This window comes from Oncorhynchus keta, chromosome 1 (assembly GCF_023373465.1).
Source record: "Oncorhynchus keta strain PuntledgeMale-10-30-2019 chromosome 1, Oket_V2, whole genome shotgun sequence".
NCBI classification, from domain to species: domain Eukaryota; kingdom Metazoa; phylum Chordata; class Actinopteri; order Salmoniformes; family Salmonidae; genus Oncorhynchus; species Oncorhynchus keta.
In genome coordinates this window covers 82,282,306-82,296,680 of record NC_068421.1, presented here as the reverse complement: position 1 = coordinate 82,296,680, position 14,375 = coordinate 82,282,306, and the positions used below count along the sequence as shown (strand labels likewise).

The 14,375-nt window shown below is 47.1% G+C and overlaps 1 protein-coding gene across 6 annotated transcripts in view; it reads left to right on the top strand.

Annotated features, from left to right (window-relative positions):
- The window catches only part of LOC118378517 (cAMP-specific 3',5'-cyclic phosphodiesterase 4B-like), a 374,366-nt gene that overhangs the window by 345,952 nt on the left and 14,039 nt on the right, over positions 1-14,375 (top strand). The gene's annotated exons all lie outside the window — the stretch shown is intronic.

The window sequence follows — 14,375 nt, the reverse complement described above, 5'->3', positions numbered from 1 at the left end:
ACTCCATCTCTCTGTTGTTTTCTCTCACTCCATCTCTCTGTTGTTTTCTCTCACTCCATCTCTGTTGTTTTCTCTCGCTCCATCTCTCTGTTGTTTTCTCTCACTCCGTCTCTCTGTTGTTTTCTCTCACTCCATCTCTCTGTTGTTTTCTCTCACTCCATCTCTCTGTTGTTTTCTCTCACTCCATCTCTCTGTTGTTTTCTCTCACTCCATCTCTCTGTTGTTTTCTCTCACTCCGTCTCTCTGTTGTTTTCTCTCACTCCATCTCTCTGTTGTTTTCTCTCACTCCATCTCTCTGTTGTTTTCTCTCACTCCATCTCTCTGTTGTTTTCTCTCACTCCATCTCTCTGTTGTTTTCTCTCACTCCATCTCTCTGTTGTTTTCTCTCACTCCATCTCTCTGTTGTTTTCTCTCACTCCATCTCTCTGTTGTTTTCTCTCACTCCATCTCTCTGTTGTTTTCTCTCACTCCATCTCTCTGTTGTTTTCTCTCACTCCATCTCTCTGTTGTTTTCTCTCACTCCATCTCTCTGTTGTTTTCTCTCACTCCATCTCTCTGTTGTTTTCTCTCACTCCATCTCTCTGGTGTTTTCTCTCACTCCGTCTCTCTGTTGTTTTCTCTCACTCCATCTCTCTGTTGTTTTCTCTCACTCCATCTCTCTGTTGTTTCCTCTCACTCCATCTCTCTGTTGTTTTCTCTCACTCCATCTCTCTGTTGTTTTCTCTCACTCCATCTCTCTGTTGTTTTCTCTCACTCCATCTCTCTGTTGTTTTCTCTCACTTCGTCTCTCTGTTGTTTTCTCTCACTCCATCTCTCTGTTGTTTTCTCTCGCTCCATCTCTCTGTTGTTTTCTCTCACTCCATCTCTCTGTTGTTTTCTCTCCACTCCGTCTCTCTGTTGTTTTCTCTCACTCCATCTCTCTGTTGTTTTCTCTCACTCCGTCTCTCTGTTGTTTTCTCTCACTCCATCTCTCTGTTGTTTTCTCTCGCTCCATCTCTCTGTTGTTTTCTCTCACTCCATCTCTCTGTTGTTTTCTCTCACTCCATCTCTCTGTTGTTTTCTCTCACTCCATCTCTCTGTTGTTTTCTCTCACTCCATCTCTCTGTTGTTTCCTCTCACTCCATCTCTCTGTTGTTTTCTCTCACTCCATCTCTCTGTTGTTTCCTCTCACTCCATCTCTCTGTTGTTTTCTCTCACTCCATCTCTCTGTTGTTTTCTCTCACTCCATCTCTCTGTTGTTTTCTCTCACTCCGTCTCTCTGTTGTTTTCTCTCACTCCATCTCTCTGTTGTTTTCTCTCACTTCGTCTCTCTGTTGTTTTCTCTCACTCCATCTCTCTGTTGTTTTCTCTCACTCCGTCTCTCTGTTGTTTTCTCTCACTCCATCTCTCTGTTGTTTTCTCTCACTCCGTCTCTCTGTTGTTTTCTCTCACTCCATCTCTCTGTTGTTTTCTCTCACTTCGTCTCTCTGTTGTTTTCTCTCACTCCGTCTCTCTGTTGTTTCCTCTCACTCCATCTCTCTGTTGTTTTCTCTCACTCCATCTCTCTGTTGTTTCCTCTCACTCCATCTCTCTGTTGTTTCCTCTCACTCCATCTCTCTGTTGTTTCCTCTCACTCCATCTCTCTGTTGTTTTCTCTCACTCCATCTCTCTGTTGTTTTCTCTCACTCCATCTCTCTGTTGTTTTCTCTCACTCCATCTCTCTGTTGTTTCCTCTCACTCCATCTCTCTGTTGTTTTCTCTCACTCCATCTCTCTGTTGTTTTCTCTCACTCCATCTCTCTGTTGTTTTCTCTCACTCCATCTCTCTGTTGTTTTCTCTCACTCCATCTCTCTGTTGTTTTCTCTCACTCCATCTCTCTGTTGTTTTCTCTCACTCCATCTCTCTGTTGTTTTCTCTCACTCCATCTCTCTGTTGTTTTCTCTCACTCCATCTCTCTGTTGTTTTCTCTCACTCCGTCTCTCTGTTGTTTTCTCTCGCTCCATCTCTCTGTTGTTTTCTCTCACTCCATCTCTCTGTTGTTTTCTCTCACTCCGTCTCTCTGTTGTTTTCTCTCACTCCATCTCTCTGTTGTTTCCTCTCACTCCATCTCTCTGTTGTTTCCTCTCACTCCATCTCTCTGTTGTTTTCTCTCACTCCATCTCTCGGTTGTTTTCTCTCACTCCATCTCTGTTGTTTTCTCTCACTCCGTCTCTCTGTTGTTTCCTCTCACTCCGTCTCTCTGTTGTTTCCTCTCACTCCGTCTCTCTGTTGTTTTCTCTCACTCCATCTCTCTGTTGTTTCCTCTCACTCCATCTCTCTGTTGTTTTCTCTCACTCCATCTCTCTGTTGTTTTCTCTCACTCCATCTCTGTGTTGTTTTCTCTCACTCCATTTCTCTGTTGTTTTCTCTCACTCCGTCTCTCTGTTGTTTCCTCTCACTCCGTCTCTCTGTTGTTTCCTCTCACTCCGTCTCTCTGTTGTTTTCTCTCACTCCATCTCTCTGTTGTTTCCTCTCACTCCATCTCTCTGTTGTTTTCTCTCACTCCATCTCTCTGTTGTTTTCTCTCACTCCATCTCTCTGTTGTTTCCTCTCACTCCATCTCTCTGTTGTTTTCTCTCACTCCATCTCTCTGTTGTTTTCTCTCACTCCATCTCTCTGTTGTTTTCTCTCACTCCATCTCTCTGTTGTTTCCTCTCACTCCATCTCTCGGTTGTTTTCTCTCACTCCATCTCTCTGTTGTTTTCTCTCACTCCGTCTCTCTGTTGTTTTCTCTCACTCCATCTCTCTGTTGTTTTCTCTCTCCTCCATCTCTCTGTTGTTTTCTCTCACTCCATCTCTCTGTTGTTTTCTCTCACTCCATCTCTCTGTTGTTTTCTCTCACTCCATCTCTCTGTTGTTTTCTCTCACTCCGTCTCTCTGTTGTTTTCTCTCACTCCGTCTCTCTGTTGTTTTCTCTCACTCCATCTCTCTGTTGTTTTCTCTCACTCCGTCTCTCTGTTGTTTTCTCTCACTCCATCTCTCTGTTGTTTTCTCTCACTCCGTCTCTCTGTTGTTTTCTCTCACTCCGTCTCTCTGTTGTTTTCTCTCACTCCATCTCTCTGTTGTTTTCTCTCACTCCATCTCTCTGTTGTTTTCTCTCACTCCATCTCTCTGTTGTTTTCTCTCACTCCATCTCTCTGTTGTTTTCTCTCACTCCATCTCTCTGTTGTTTTCTCTCACTCCATCTCTCTGTTGTTTCCTCTCACTCCATCTCTCTGTTGTTTTCTCTCACTCCATCTCTCTGTTGTTTTCTCTCACTCCATCTCTCTGTTGTTTTCTCTCACTCCATCTCTCTGTTGTTTTCTCTCACTCCATCTCTCTGTTGTTTTCTCTCACTCCATCTCTCTGTTGTTTTCTCTCACTCCATCTCTCTGTTGTTTTCTCTCACTCCATCTCTCTGTTGTTTCCTCTCACTCCATCTCTCTGTTGTTTTCTCTCACTCCATCTCTCTGTTGTTTTCTCTCACTCCATCTCTCTGTTGTTTTCTCTCACTCCATTTCTCTGGTGTTTTCTCTCACTCCATCTCTCTGTTGTTTTCTCTCACTCCATCTCTCTGTTGTTTCCTCTCACTCCATCTCTCTGTTGTTTTCTCTCACTCCATCTCTCTGTTGTTTTCTCTCACTCCATCTCTCTGTTGTTTTCTCTCACTCCATCTCTCTGTTGTTTTCTCTCACTCCATCTCTCTGTTGTTTTCTCTCACTCCATCTCTCTGTTGTTTCCTCTCACTCCATCTCTCTGTTGTTTTCTCTCACTCCATCTCTCTGTTGTTTTCTCTCACTCCATCTCTCTGTTGTTTTCTCTCACTCCATCTCTCTGTTGTTTTCTCTCACTCCATCTCTCTGTTGTTTTCTCTCACTCCATCTCTCGGTTGTTTTCTCTCACTCCATCTCTGTTGTTTTCTCTCACTCCATCTCTCTGTTGTTTTCTCTCACTCCATCTCTGTTGTTTTCTCTCACTCCATCTCTCTGTTGTTTTCTCTCACTCCATCTCTCTGTTGTTTTCTCTCACTCCATCTCTCTGTTGTTTTCTCTCACTCCATCTCTCTGTTGTTTTCTCTCACTCCATCTCTCTGTTGTTTTCTCTCACTCCATCTCTCGGTTGTTTTCTCTCACTCCGTCTCTCTGTTGTTTTCTCTCACTCCGTCTCTCTGTTGTTTTCTCTCACTCCGTCTCTCTGTTGTTTTCTCTCACTCCATCTCTCTGTTGTTTTCTCTCACTCCATCTCTCGGTTGTTTTCTCTCACTCCATCTCTGTTGTTTTCTCTCTCCGTCTCTCTGTTGTTTTCTCTCACTCCATCTCTCTGTTGTTTTCTCTCACTCCATCTCTCTGTTGTTTTCTCTCACTCCATCTCTCTGTTGTTTTCTCTCACTCCGTCTCTCTGTTGTTTTCTCTCACTCCATCTCTCTGTTGTTTTCTCTCACTCCGTCTCTCTGTTGTTTTCTCTCACTCCATCTCTCTGTTGTTTTCTCTCACTCCATCTCTGTTGTTTTCTCTCACTCCATCTCTCGGTTGTTTTCTCTCACTCCGTCTCTCTGTTGTTTTCTCTCACTCCGTCTCTCTGTTGTTTTCTCTCACTCCATCTCTCTGTTGTTTTCTCTCACTCCATCTCTCTGTTGTTTTCTCTCACTCCATCTCTCTGTTGTTTTCTCTCACTCCATCTCTCTGTTGTTTTCTCTCACTCCATCTCTCTGTTGTTTTCTCTCACTCCATCTCTCTGTTGTTTTCTCTCACTCCGTCTCTCTGTTGTTTTCTCTCACTCCATCTCTCTGTTGTTTTCTCTCACTCCATCTCTCTGTTGTTTTCTCTCACTCCATCTCTCTGTTGTTTTCTCTCACTCCATCTCTCTGTTGTTTTCTCTCACTCCGTCTCTCTGTTGTTTTCTCTCACTCCATCTCTCTGTTGTTTTCTCTCACTCCGTCTCTCTGTTGTTTTCTCTCACTCCGTCTCTGTTGTTTTCTCTCACTCCATCTCTCTGTTGTTTTCTCTCACTCCGTCTCTCTGTTGTTTTCTCTCACTCCGTCTCTCTGTTGTTTTCTCTCACTCCGTCTCTCTGTTGTTTTCTCTCACTCCGTCTCTCTGTTGTTTTCTCTCACTCCGTCTCTCTGTTGTTTTCTCTCACTCCGTCTCTCTGTTGTTTTCTCTCACTCCATCTCTCTGTTGTTTTCTCTCACTCCATCTCTCTGTTGTTTTCTCTCACTCCGTCTCTCTGTTGTTTTCTCTCACTCCATCTCTCTGTTGTTTTCTCTCACTCCGTCTCTCTGTTGTTTTCTCTCACTCCATCTCTCTGTTGTTTTCTCTCACTCCATCTCTCTGTTGTTTTCTCTCACTCCATCTCTCTGTTGTTTTCTCTCACTCCATCTCTCTGTTGTTTTCTCTCACTCCATCTCTCTGTTGTTTTCTCTCACTCCGTCTCTCTGTTGTTTTCTCTCACTCCATCTCTCTGTTGTTTTCTCTCACTCCATCTCTCTGTTGTTTTCTCTCACTCCATCTCTCTGTTGTTTTCTCTCACTCCGTCTCTCTGTTGTTTTCTCTCACTCCATCTCTCTGTTGTTTCCTCTCACTCCATCTCTGTTGTTTTCTCTCACTCCGTCTCTCTGTTGTTTTCTCTCACTCCATCTCTCTGTTGTTTTCTCTCACTCCATCTCTCTGTTGTTTTCTCTCACTCCATCTCTCTGTTGTTTTCTCTCACTCCATCTCTCTGTTGTTTTCTCTCACTCCATCTCTCGGTTGTTTTCTCTCACTCCATCTCTGTTGTTTTCTCTCACTCCGTCTCTCTGTTGTTTTCTCTCACTCCATCTCTCTGGTGTTTTCTCTCGCTCCGTCTCTCTGGTGTTTTCTCTCACTCCATCTCTCTGTTGTTTTCTCTCACTCCGTCTCTCTGGTGTTTTCTCTCACTCCGTCTCTCTGGTGTTTTCTCTCGCTCCATCTCTCTGTTGTTTTCTCTCACTCCGTCTCTCTGGTGTTTTCTCTCGCTCCATCTCTCTGTTGTTTTCTCTCACTTCGTCTCTCTGTTGTTTTCTCTCACTTCGTCTCTCTGGTGTTTTCTCTCACTCCGTCTCTCTGGTGTTTTCTCTCGCTCCGTCTCTCTGGTGTTTTCTCTCGCTCCGTCTCTCTGGTGTTTTCTCTCGCTCCGTCTCTCTGGTGTTTTCTCTCGCTCCGTCTCTCTGGTGTTTTCTCTCACTCCGTCTCTCTGGTGTTTTCTCTCACTCCGTCTCTCTGGTGTTTTCTCTCACTCCGTCTCTCTGGTGTTTTCTCTCGCTCCGTCTCTCTGGTGTTTTCTCTCGCTCCGTCTCTCTGGTGTTTTCTCTCACTCCGTCTCTCTGGTGTTTTCTCTCGCTCCGTCTCTCTGGTGTTTTCTCTCACTCCGTCTCTCTGGTGTTTTCTCTCACTCCGTCTCTCTGGTGTTTTCTCTCACTCCGTCTCTCTGGTGTTTTCTCTCGCTCCGTCTCATTCTCTCGCTCCATCTCTCTGGTGTTTTCTCTCGCTCCGTCTCATTCTCTCACTCCGTCTCTCTGGTGTTTTCTCTCGCTCCGTCTCTCTGTTGTTTTCTCTCACTCCGTCTCTCTGTTGTTTTCTCTCACTCCGTCTCTCTGTTGTTTTCTCTCACTCCATCTCTCTGTTGTTTTCTCTCACTCCATCTCTCTGTTGTTTTCTCTCACTCCGTCTCTCTGTTGTTTTCTCTCACTCCATCTCTCTGTTGTTTTCTCTCACTCCGTCTCTCTGTTGTTTTCTCTCACTCCGTCTCTCTGTTGTTTTCTCTCACTCCATCTCTGGTGTTTTCTCTCACTCCATCTCTCTGTTGTTTTCTCTCACTCCGTCTCTCTGTTGTTTTCTCTCACTCCATCTCTCTGTTGTTTCCTCTCACTCCATCTCTCGGTTGTTTTCTCTCACTCCATCTCTGGTGTTTTCTCTCACTCCATCTCTCTGTTGTTTTCTCTCACTCCGTCTCTCTGTTGTTTTCTCTCACTCCATCTCTCTGTTGTTTTCTCTCACTCCATCTCTCTGTTGTTTTCTCTCACTCCATCTCTCTGTTGTTTTCTCTCACTCCATCTCTCTGTTGTTTTCTCTCACTCCGTCTCTCTGTTGTTTTCTCTCACTCCATCTCTGTTGTTTTCTCTCACTCCGTCTCTCTGTTGTTTTCTCTCACTCCATCTCTCTGTTGTTTTCTCTCACTCCGTCTCTCTGTTGTTTTCTCTCACTTCGTCTCTCTGTTGTTTTCTCTCACTCCATCTCTCGGTTGTTTTCTCTCACTTCGTCTCTCTGTTGTTTTCTCTCACTTCGTCTCTCTGTTGTTTTCTCTCACTCCGTCTCTCTGTTGTTTTCTCTCACTCCGTCTCTCTGTTGTTTTCTCTCACTTCGTCTCTCTGTTGTTTTCTCTCACTTTTTCTCTCTGTTGTTTTCTCTCACTCCATCTCTCTGTTGTTTTCTCTCACTTCGTCTCTCTGTTGTTTTCTCTCACTCCATCTCTCTGTTGTTTTCTCTCACTTCGTCTCTCTGTTGTTTTCTCTCACTCCATCTCTCTGTTGTTTTCTCTCACTCCGTCTCTCTGTTGTTTTCTCTCACTTCGTCTCTCTGTTGTTTTCTCTCACTTCGTCTCTCTGTTGTTTTCTCTCACTTCGTCTCTCTGTTGTTTTCTCTCACTTCGTCTCTCTGTTGTTTTCTCTCACTCCGTCTCTCTGTTGTTTTCTCTCACTTCGTCTCTCTGTTGTTTTCTCTCACTCCGTCTCTCTGTTGTTTTCTCTCACTCCATCTCTCTGTTGTTTTCTCTCACTCCATCTCTGTTGTTTTCTCTCACTCCATCTCTCTGTTGTTTTCTCTCACTCCATCTCTCTGTTGTTTTCTCTCACTCCATCTCTCTGTTGTTTTCTCTCACTCCATCTCTCTGGTGTTTCCTCGCTCCATCTCTCTGTTGTTTTCTCTCACTCCATCTCTGTTGTTTTCTCTCACTCCATCTCTCTGTTGTTTTCTCTCACTCCATCTCTCTGGTGTTTTCAATCGCTCCATCTCTCTGTTGTTTTCTCTCACTTCGTCTCTCTGTTGTTTTCTCTCACTTCGTCTCTCTGGTGTTTTCTCTCACTCCGTCTCTCTGGTGTTTTCTCTCACTCCGTCTCTCTGGTGTATTCTCTCGCTCCGTCTCTCTGGTGTTTTCTCTCGCTCCGTCTCTCTGGTGTTTTCTCTCGCTCCGTCTCATTCTCTCACTCCATCTCTCTGGTGTTTTCTCTCACTCCGTCTCTCTGTTGTTATCTCTCGCTCCATCTCTCTGGTGTTTTCTCTCGCTCCATCTCTCTGGTGTTTTCTCTCGCTCCGTCTCTCTGGTGTTTTCTCTCACTCCGTCTCTCTGGTGTTTTCTCTCGCTCCGTCTCATTCTCTCACTCCATCTCTCTGGTGTTTTCTCTCACTCCGTCTCTCTGGTGTTTTCTCTCGCTCCGTCTCATTCTCTCACTCCATCTCTCTGGTGTTTTCTCTCGCTCCATCTCTCTGGTGTTTTCTCTCGCTCCGTCTCATTCTCTCACTCCATCTCTCTGGTGTTTTCTCTCGCTCCATCTCTCTGGTGTTTTCTCTCACTCCGTCTCTCTGGTGTTTTCTCTCACTCCGTCTCTCTGGTGTTTTCTCTCACTCCATCTCTTTCTCTCGCTCCGTCTCTTTGGTGTTTTCTCTCACTCCGTCTCATTCTCTCGCTCCGTCTCTCTGGTGTTTTCTCTCACTCCGTCTCTTTCTCTCGCTCCGTCTCTTTCTCTCGCTCCGTCTCTCTGGTGTTTTCTCTCACTCCGTCTCTCTGGTGTTTTCTCTCACTCCATCTCTTTCTCTCGCTCCGTCTCTCTGTTGTTTTCTCTCACTCCGTCTCTTTCTCTCGCTCCGTCTCTCTGGTGTTTTCTCTCGCTCCGTCTCTCTGGTGTTTTCTCTCACTCCGTCTCTTTCTCTCGCTCCGTCTCTCTGTTGTTTTCTCTCGCTCCGTCTCTCTGGTGTTTTCTCTCACTCCATCTCTTTCTCTCGCTCCGTCTCTTTGGTGTTTTCTCTCACTCCGTCTCTTTCTCTCGCTCCGTCTCTCTGGTGTTTTCTCTCGCTTCGTCTCTTTGGTGTTTTCTCTCACTCCATCTCTTTCTCTCGCTCCGTCTCTCTGGTGTTTTCTCTCGCTCCGTCTCTCTGGTGTTTTCTCTCACTCCGTCTCTCTGGTGTTTTCTCTCACTCCGTCTCTCTGGTGTTTTCTCTCACTCCATCTCTTTCTCTCGCTCCGTCTCTTTGGTGTTTTCTCTCACTCCGTCTCTTTCTCTCGCTCCGTCTCTCTGGTGTTTTCTCTCACTCCGTCTCATTCTCTCGCTCCGTCTCTCTGGTGTTTTCTCTCGCTCCGTCTCTTTGGTGTTTTCTCTCACTCCATCTCTTTCTCTCGCTCCGTCTCTTTGGTGTTTTCTCTCACTCCGTCTCTTTCTCTCGCTCCGTCTCTTTGGTGTTTTCTCTCGTCTCCGTCTCTTTCTCTCGCTCCGTCTCTCTGGTGTTTTCTCTCACTCCATCTCTTTCTCTCACTCCGTCTCTTTCTCTCGCTCCGTCTCTCTGGTGTTTTCTCTCACTCCGTCTCTTTCTCTCACTCCATCTCTTTCTCTCGCTCCGTCTCTTTGGTGTTTTCTCTCACTCCATCTCTTTCTCTCGCTCCGTCTCTCTGGTGTTTTCTCTCACTCCATCTCTTTCTCTCACTCCGTCTCTTTCTCTCGCTCCGTCTCTCTGGTGTTTTCTCTCACTCCGTCTCTTTCTCTCGCTCCGTCTCTCTGGTGTTTTTCTCTCGCTCCGTCTCTTTGGTGTTTTCTCTCACTCCGTCTCTTTCTCTCGCTCCGTCTCTTTGGTGTTTTCTCTCACTCCGTCTCTTTCTCTCGCTCCGTCTCTTTGGTGTTTTCTCTCACTCCGTCTCTTTCTCTCGCTCCGTCTCTCTGGTGTTTTCTCTCACTCCGTCTCTTTCTCTCACTCCGTCTCTTTCTCTCACTCCGTCTCTTTCTCTCACTCCGTCTCTTTCTCTCACTCCATCTCTTTCTCTCGCTCCGTCTCTTTGGTGTTTTCTCTCACTCCATCTCTTTCTCTCGCTCCGTCTCTCTGGTGTTTTCTCTCACTCCATCTCTTTCTCTCACTCCGTCTCTTTCTCTCGCTCCGTCTCTCTGGTGTTTTCTCTCCTCCATCTCTTTCTCTCACTCCGTCTCTTTCTCTCGCTCCGTCTCTCTGGTGTTTTCTCTCACTCCGTCTCTCTGGTGTTTTCTCTCACTCCGTCTCTTTCTCTCGCTCCGTCTCTTTGGTGTTTTCTCTCACTCCATCTCTTTCTCTCGCTCCGTCTCTCTGGTGTTTTCTCTCACTCCGTCTCTTTCTCTCGCTCCGTCTCTTTGGTGTTTTCTCTCACTCCATCTCTTTCTCTCGCTCCGTCTCTCTGGTGTTTTCTCTCACTCCGTCTCTTTCTCTCGCTCCGTCTCTCTGGTGTTTTCTCTCACTCCGTCTCTTTCTCTCGCTCCGTCTCTCTGGTGTTTTCTCTCACTCCATCTCTTTCTCTCACTCCGTCTCTTTCTCTCGCTCCGTCTCTCTGGTGTTTTCTCTCACTCCATCTCTTTCTCTCACTCCGTCTCTTTCTCTCGCTCCGTCTCTCTGGTGTTTTCTCTCACTCCATCTCTTTCTCTCACTCCGTCTCTTTCTCTCGCTCCGTCTCTCTGGTGTTTTCTCTCGCTCCGTCTCTCTGGTGTTTTCTCTCACTCCATCTCTTTCTCTCACTCCGTCTCTTTCTCTCGCTCCGTCTCTCTGGTGTTTTCTCTCACTCCATCTCTTTCTCTCTCCGTCTCTTTCTCTCGCTCCGTCTCTCTGGTGTTTTCTCTCACTCCATCTCTTTCTCTCACTCCGTCTCTTTCTCTCGCTCCGTCTCTCTGGTGTTTTCTCTCGCTCCGTCTCTCTGGTGTTTTCTCTCACTCCATCTCTTTCTCTCACTCCGTCTCTTTCTCTCGCTCCGTCTCTCTGGTGTTTTCTCTCACTCCATCTCTTTCTCTCACTCCGTCTCTTTCTCTCACTCCGTCTCTCTGGTGTTTTCTCTCACTCCGTCTCTTTCTCTCGCTCCGTCTCTTTGGTGTTTTCTCTCACTCCGTCTCTTTCTCTCACTCCGTCTCTCTGGTGTTTTCTCTCGCTCCGTCTCTCTGGTGTTTTCTCTCACTCCGTCTCTTTCTCTCGCTCGTCTCTTTGGTGTTTTCTCTCACTCCATCTCTTTCTCTCACTCCGTCTCTTTCTCTCGCTCCGTCTCTCTGGTGTTTTCTCTCACTCCATCTCTTTCTCTCACTCCGTCTCTTTCTCTCGCTCCGTCTCTCTGGTGTTTTCTCTCACTCCATCTCTTTCTCTCTCCGTCTCTTTCTCTCGCTCCGTCTCTCTGGTGTTTTCTCTCACTCCATCTCTTTCTCTCACTCCTCTCTTTCTCTCGCTCCGTCTCTCTGGTGTTTTCTCTCACTCCATCTCTTTCTCTCTCCGTCTCTTTCTCTCGCTCCGTCTCTCTGGTGTTTTCTCTCACTCCATCTCTTTCTCTCACTCCGTCTCTCTGGTGTTTTTCTCTCACTCCGTCTCTTTCTCTCACTCCGTCTCTTTCTCTCGCTCCGTCTCTCTGGTGTTTTCTCTCGCTCCGTCTCTTTGGTGTTTTCTCTCACTCCGTCTCATTCTCTCACTCCGTCTCTCTGGTGTTTTCTCTCACTCCGTCTCTTTCTCTCACTCCGTCTCTCTGGTGTTTTCTCTCGCTTCGTCTCTTTGGTGTTTTCTCTCACTCCATCTCTTTCTCTCGCTCCGTCTCTCTGGTGTTTTCTCTCACTCCGTCTCTCTGGTGTTTTCTCTCACTCCGTCTCTTTCTCTCGCTCCGTCTCTCTGGTGTTTTCTCTCACTCCGTCTCATTCTCTCTCTCCGTCTCTCTGGTGTTTTCTCTCGCTCCGTCTCTCTGGTGTTTTCTCTCACTCCTCCGTCTCTTTCTCTCACTCCGTCTCTCTGGTGTTTTCTCTCGCTCCGTCTCTCTGGTGTTTTCTCTCACTCCATCTCTTTCTCTCACTCCGTCTCTCTGGTGTTTTCTCTCACTCCGTCTCTCTGGTGTTTTCTCTCACTCCGTCTCTTTCTCTCGCTCCGTCTCTCTGGTGTTTTCTCTCACTCCGTCTCTCTGGTGTTTTCTCTCACTCCGTCTCTTTCTCTCGCTCCGTCTCTCTGGTGTTTTCTCTCGCTCCGTCTCTCTGGTGTTTTCTCTCACTCCGTCTCTCTGGTGTTTTCTCTCACTCCGTCTCACTGGTGTTTTCTCTCACTCCGTCTCTTTCTCTCGCTCCGTCTCTCTGGTGTTTTCTCTCACTCCGTCTCTCTGGTGTTTTCTCTCGCTCCGTCTCTCTGGTGTTTTCTCTCACTCCGTCTCTCTGGTGTTTTCTCTCACTCCGTCTCTCTGGTGTTTTCTCTCGCTCCGTCTCTCTGGTGTTTTCTCTCGCTCCGTCTCTCTGGTGTTTTCTCTCGCTCCGTCTCTCTGGTGTTTTCTCTCACTCCGTCTCACTGGTGTTTTCTCTCACTCCGTCTCTTTCTCTCGCTCCGTCTCTCTGGTGTTTTCTCTCACTCCGTCTCTCTGGTGTTTTCTCTCGCTCCGTCTCTCTGGTGTTTTCTCTCACTCCGTCTCTCTGGTGTTTTCTCTCACTCCGTCTCTCTGGTGTTTTCTCTCGCTCCGTCTCATTCTCTCGCTCCGTCTCTCTGGTGTTTTCTCTCACTCCGTCTCTTTCTCTCGCTCCGTCTCTCTGGTGTTTTCTCTCGCTCCGTCTCATTCTCTCGCTCCGTCTCTCTGGTGTTTTCTCTCACTCCGTCTCATTCTCTCGCTCCGTCTCTCTGGTGTTTTCTCTCGCTCCGTCTCTCTGGTGTTTTCTCTCACTCCGTCTCATTCTCTCGCTCCGTCTCTCTGGTGTTTTCTCTCGCTCCGTCTCTTTCTCTCGCTCCGTCTCTCTGGTGTTTTCTCTCGCTTCGTCTCTTTGGTGTTTTCTCTCACTCCATCTCTTTCTCTCGCTCTGTCTCTCTGGTGTTTTCTCTCACTCCGTCTCTTTGGTGTTTTCTCTCACTCCGTCTCTTTCTCTCACTCCGTCTCTCTGGTGTTTTCTCTCACTCCGTCTCTTTCTCTCACTCCGTCTCTTTCTCTCGCTCCGTCTCTCTGGTGTTTTCTCTCGCTCCGTCTCTTTGGTGTTTTCTCTCACTCCGTCTCTTTCTCTCGCTCCGTCTCTCTGGTGTTTTCTCTCACTCCGTCTCTCTGGTGTTTTCTCTCACTCCATCTCTTTCTCTCGCTCCGTCTCTCTGGTGTTTTCTCTCACTCCGTCTCTCTGGTGTTTTCTCTCACTCCGTCTCTTTCTCTCACTCCGTCTCTCTGGTGTTTTCTCTCACTCCGTCTCTCTGGTGTTTTCTCTCACTCCGTCTCTCTGGTGTTTTCTCTCGCTCCGTCTCATTCTCTCGCTTCGTCTCTCTGGTGTTTTCTCTCACTCCGTCTCTCTGGTGTTTTCTCTCACTCCGTCTCTTTCTCTCGCTCCGTCTCTCTGGTGTTTTCTCTCACTCCGTCTCTCTGGTGTTTTCTCTCACTCCGTCTCTCTGGTGTTTCTCTCGTCTCTTTCTCTCGTCTCATTCTCTCGCTTCGTCTCTCTGGTGTTTTCTCTCACTCCGTCTCACTGGTGTTTTCTCTCACTCCATCTCTTTCTCTCACTCCGTCTCTCTGGTGTTTTCTCTCACTCCGTCTCTTTCTCTCACTCCGACTCTCTGGTGTTTTCTCTCACTCCGTCTCTCTGGTGTTTTCTCTCACTCCATCTCTCTGGTGTTTTCTCTCGCTCCGTCTCTCTGGTGTTTTCTCTCACTCCGTCTCTCTGGTGTTTTCTCTCACTCCGTCTCTCTGGTGTTTTCTCTCGCTCCGTCTCATTCTCTCGCTCCGTCTCTCTGGTGTTTTCTCTCACTCCGTCTCATTCTCTCGCTCCGTCTCTCTGGTGTTTTCTCTCACTCCGTCTCATTCTCTCGCTCCGTCTCTCTGGTGTTTTCTCTCGCTCCGTCTCTCTGGTGTTTTCTCTCACTCCGTCTCTCTGGTGTTTTCTCTCACTCCGTCTCTCTGGTGTTTTCTCTCGCTCCGTCTCATTCTCTCGCTCCGTCTCTCTGGTGTTTTCTCTCACTCCGTCTCATTCTCTCGCTCCGTCTCTCTGGTGTTTTCTCTCACTCCGTCTCATTCTCTCGCTCCGTCTCTCTGGTGTTTTCTCTCACTCCGTCTCTCTGGTGTTTTCTCTCACTCCGTCTCATTCTCTCGCTCCGTCTCTCTGGTGTTTTCTCTCGCTCCGTCTCTTTGGTGTTTTCTCTCACCCTGAAAACCTCTAATATATC